This window comes from Brassica oleracea, unplaced genomic scaffold (assembly GCF_000695525.1).
Source record: "Brassica oleracea var. oleracea cultivar TO1000 unplaced genomic scaffold, BOL UnpScaffold01379, whole genome shotgun sequence".
NCBI lineage: Eukaryota > Viridiplantae > Streptophyta > Magnoliopsida > Brassicales > Brassicaceae > Brassica > Brassica oleracea.
The window spans coordinates 1,183-6,599 of NW_013617916.1; the positions used below are offsets into that span (position 1 = coordinate 1,183).

Below are 5,417 nucleotides of genomic sequence, written 5' to 3' on the forward strand. Positions count from 1 at the left end.
AAGTCAAAGATCTTCATAGGTTTTAATGCAATCTCAAAATTTCTAGCATACCAAAAAATTATAAAAAATAAATAAAAAAAACTAATAGTTGTGGTTCAAGCTCTTCAGTTGGAGAAAGAGGCAAAAGCTAAAGGCATTCAAGCTGTGGACATAGAAATTCCACCTCCTTGTCCTAAAAGAAAACCCAATGCTCCTTATCCTCGGAAACCTGGCCCATCAGCAAAACTTGTATCTTCTTCACATTGTAACCAGGGGTTCTTGGATGTGCCGAGTTCTCAGGTTTATTCCTAATTTTTTTGCTCTTCATTCTATCAATTTTTTTTTTTCATTCCTTGTGGTAGTAGATTTGTTATGCTTTTATTTTATGGTTAGAAAACATCAACTGGGAAAGAAAATCAAGATGAGAACTGCTCAGGGGTGACCAAGTATCCCTTACCAAACAATGTAACTCCAACGCTAAAAAAGGTATAAGACTGCAGTATTTTGAAGTTCAGTAGCATGAAAACTTGAAAAGAAACAAAACAAAAAAAGCAACTCGCTTCATTCTTATTTTTGAGCAGGCAAGTGCCGATAATGAAACAAGCAAGGCCTCAAATGTGGACAACAACATGGTTCAAGAGAAGAACAAGGACAGAGATGATGATGATGGTGGTATGCACAGCGCAAGGGAGCATTTTCCGGTGGACTTTGTAAACGGAAATGTGGCAAAATACCCTCAGTTCCATCCCCCAGGTCTGGTATCTCCGGACTTAATGTTTTCTCCTATGGGAGACCTAGTTCATGTGAATCATCCAGCTACAAGAGCATCATCATCATATGCTACTACTAGTACAACTTCTCAACAAGCCTTTCCAGCATGCCCTTCCCAAGATGATTACCGTTCGTTTCTCCACGTGTCTTCAACTTTCTCCAATCTTATCATGTCAACTCTCCTACAGAACCCTGCAGCTCATGCTGCAGCCACACTCGCTGCTTCGGTCTGGCCTTATACTAATAATGTCGGAGATTCATCAACGCAAATGAGCTGATACAGCCTCAGAATCGCACCTTAGCTAATCTCACAAGAAATCAAAACTGATAGCCTAAATGGAATGAAGATCGCCACTCAAAGATGTGAAAGGCATTGAGATAAGATGATGAACCAGAATCTAAATGAATCAGACACAAAGATAAAGGTTCCACACTATTGAATCCTAAGAAAGAATCTCACATAACTTAGAAATAACAAGAATAAGCATAAAAGCTCTCAAGAGAAAATCTCACTTTCTATTCAATACTCAAGTCCGATTTTAGAATGAAATGAGAGGAGCTTTATTTATAGCTCTTGGACAAGATCAAAGACATAAATGAAAGGCGGATTTTTAGGACAAATTGTAATTAAGAGAGAATCAAATGGCTGGTACAAAGGGCTGATCTCAAGGGATTGAAATCTTCTTATTAAGGAAATGTTGACCACGCCTTTAATACCGTTGATCCACATCTTTATTAGCTGATAAGGAGGCTTAAGTGGTGGCCTTTGTTTGGGGACATCCAGCTGAATAAAATGAACCATGAGTTTGAAGTCGTCTAGGTTCATCCGAGTCCAAACATGGAAAGTCTTGTCTACTTTGTGAGCAGTGGATTTGATGCCCACATCATATGATGCGGCCATCAAATCAGTAGCTGAACCAGGAGCCAACCAGTTGCACCAAGCAGCTAATCCAAAGACCGACCAGGATATGTGTTCAGTCAAAATGGCGTATCTCACCAACCAGGAGGAATTTATCCATGAAACCAATTTTCATGCATTCTACACTCAACAAGGAATCAAGCCCAATTGGAAGAATCATCAAAGATACTCGGACCAGGAATATATGAATTTTATAAACCGGAGGTTCTCAATCCCATCCATCTGCGAGCAACCGAGTTTAGAAGTTGTTTCAAGCCAAACAAAGAAGCGTTCCGGCCCAAAACAAAGCATGGACTTCAAGATGGATCTTTTATCAAGCCAACAAGCCAAGAATGAAGAGAAAATTCCTCGGAAATATGGAGTTATGATCAATTTCTCAAAACCGGATAAACCAGTTCTGCACTTGCCTTATTTGGAAGCTGGCCGGTTCAATCAATTGCAAACCTGACATTGGCGACCAGGAGAGACATATAACCATTCAGGATACCAATCCAAACATCCAGGAGACTCAGAGACGTTCTTACAATGCACCAGCATCCATCAGATTATTCAGAATCAATCCAGACCATACTTGCCATTTTTGGAGTCAAAAGCCATCAATTCTCAACAGCTCTTTTCCCATCAAGATTGGCACGACTTCTATCCATATTTCTGCAGTAAAGAAGTTCCCAAGAAGCTCAAATACAGCCTCAAACCGTCCAGATACAAAACCAGAATCAAATCCCTTGAAGAAAGCCATTGGAACGAAGAAATCCTCCAAACGGCTAGTTTATCGGTTTCCTTGTTTAGTTCTTGTTTCCTTTCTTTTCATGTGTCCGTTTGGTCTCTGTCTGAGGTCTTTCTCTATATAAGCAGACCCATTTGTACATTTTAGATTTACCTTTCAATCCTTAAGAAATAATATTCAGTTTATCTTTTATCAAAGAGTTTTCTTTGCTTAAAAAATCTGTTCTTTAGTTTCTAAGTGTGAGATACATTAGAAGGCTATTGAGCTCGTGGTTCATAGGTTCTTTGTGTGATACAGGAGCATTGAGACACAGATTGAGAGAGTCAATCAGCATCCACGGATTGAGAGAGTCAATCATCATCTATCCATCTTCCATCATCAATCTTCCATCATCAAACATCTATCCATAAACCATTCCATCCCTTTTATCTTTTAGTCTCTGTGATTATTTTCATTACTCATAAACTCATTGTTTCTCTTTGTTTTCAGGTTAGTTTGGATAGAAAGGGCTAGCAAGTCGGCCATCTTCACCATCTCCCCAGCCGGTCTCATCCTTACCGATAAGATCGACCCATTGCCCATCCATTTCATCGACCCTGCTTCCCAGCCTGTAACATGAGCTCTTCTCCTCCAAGTATAGCAGCCATTGTTGCTGCTACCGTAGCTGCTGCAACTGCTTGGTGGGCTTCTCATGGACTTCTTCCTCCTACTCCACTCCACTTACCAGTTCCAACTCCAAATGATCAACTAATTGAGAAACAAAGCACATCCTTGAAGATCAAACATGGCTTCATCATCCGACGATTCAGAGGAGACTGGAATTACCAAGCTAAAGGCTGAGAAGGAGGAAGTTGTTGTGGCTGCTGCTGCTGTTGTGCAAGATTCTCAGAAGAAAAATCCAGTGGACCGCTCATCGTGTGGATTAAACACACCTTCAGGGAGTGACGCGGAAATAGACGCATTGGATAAAATGGAGAAAGAAAAAGAGGCAGGTGTTACTAGTGAGTTAAGCAACCGTCGGAGTAAAATCAACAACAACAACCAAACTACTGATTCATGGAAGGAAGTCTCTCAAGGGGTAATAAACACAAACAATGTTATTTCATATGCATTTGCAAAGTTTTTCTCTGGAAACTAATAGGTAGCATATTATTGAAATTCTTTTTGGTCTCAGGGTCGTATAGCGTTTCAGGCTCTCTTTGCAAGAGAGAGACTGCCACAAAGCTTTTCACCTCCTCAAGTGGCAGAGAATGTGAATGGAAAACAAAGCGATAGAGAGAGAAGCGATTCTCCCTTTTGTCTCTCCCCACATAACCCTAAAAACCTAGATCTGCCGCCGTGCTCCTCCATCTCCGGTGACCAGAAGCTCCTCTAGCTCTGGTCGCCACCCCCTGTTACTAGAGCCACCAAGCCTTTTTCCCTTAGCTTCTCCTTCTTGCTAGCACTCCTTCTTGTTTGGTGTTCTGGAGTTTCGCTGAGAGCAAACTAACCGGAGCTTCATTAGTATGTGGCTCCCCTGGAGCACCAACGAGGAGTGGCTCTGTCGGAGTGTCTAAGGAGCCTTCGTTTCAGCCCTGATTTACCAATCGGAGCAGATCTGGGTCAGATCTGATCTTGCATATACCGAAGAAGTTGGACGAGCGTCGCTGCCTCCTCTACCCTTCTCGGTCGTGGCTTGTACCCGTGCGGCTTTGACGGGCTCGTCTCAATGTATCTTTGAGCTTCTCCTCTCCGTTTCGGAGAAACCAGCGGTGTCAAGGCTAACCACTCGGAGGACCTCTGTTATTAGTTCAATCGACGACATCCATGGTGTTTTAACGGCGTCTTCTCACAGCTTCTCTCCTGTCATTGGCTCTTGGGTCTTGAGGACAACCCTTTGCGGTCTGATGCATATTGCAAGAAGATGGAGTTAAAGAAGAGAAGCTCTAGGAGATGGATTACATCCCTCCACAAGGCAAATCGAATAACAGGACCTAGCCCAGAAAGCTGGGCTAATTTATTCGGTTCGGCGAGTAGAGTCGAAAGCTCGGTCCCTGAGTGCTTTTAGCCGTTGGCAAAGCCGACCAAAAGCACCGGCTCGGAGGAATTCTGCCTAGGCCTGTATACTCGACCTCCCTGAATTAAGGCCCAAAAAGGATCGAAATTAGGGCATCAAAGACAGGAAGCCTATAAAGGAGGAAGAGGGAACAACAAGAAGAGGATCGACACTTTACACACACACCAGCGGCTAGATCTAGGGTTTTAGTCCCTCTTTACTCCTAATCGCTCTCTATCTCTCCCGGTTCGCTCTTCGAGCTCCGGCTTGTTTCCTTGATCTCATGTCACTCTTGTAACCCATTTAATCGATCTGATAAAACGTCTTTGGTCATCCCATTTCGAGTTCTTTCAACCTAGTCGACTGAATCCCGTACAAACAGAAGCCGCAGAATCTGTAGCCTTCTTAACACTCGGCATCGGCTCTCCCATACATTCATCAGTCCATCCTCTATCGCTTGTATTCACTCTAATTACCCGAAAGGCAAACCTCTTTGCATGCGCCGGTCCCCTTCCTTAACACATCTACAAAACCCACCACGAAACTTGGAACAAAATACAACTCAAACAAACCTCAAAAGCCAAAATAATTTTAATTTATGTTCTAATTCATAACCGTACACTGATTGTATGCTAGAATAAATGTAAATATTATATAACGTTATTATGATGTGTAAAATATACAATAAAAGTATATATGTATTACCATGTGCCTGAGAATATTTGAATACGTAGATGATCCATAAAAGTTGAAATGAATCTATATTATTAAAAGAGAAGTACTCATTTGAAAATGTTCTTACTTCATTAATTAAATTCTCTTTTTTTTGCTTGTCTTTTTCAGTTGCATTTATGAAATATCCTAAAATGAATAAAACTGTCTAATTTATTATTTGTCTTTTCAGTTATATTAATGAAATATGCTTAAATGAATTTAAACTTCCTATTTTATTGTTTGTCTTTTTTCAGTTACCTTAATGAAATATC

At 41.2% G+C, this 5,417-nt stretch overlaps 1 pseudogene; it reads left to right on the top strand.

Annotated features, from left to right (window-relative positions):
* Positions 1–108: 108 nt before the first annotated feature.
* Positions 109–3,771, top strand: LOC106321277 (annotated as a pseudogene).
* The last annotated feature ends 1,646 nt before the right edge of the window (positions 3,772–5,417 follow it).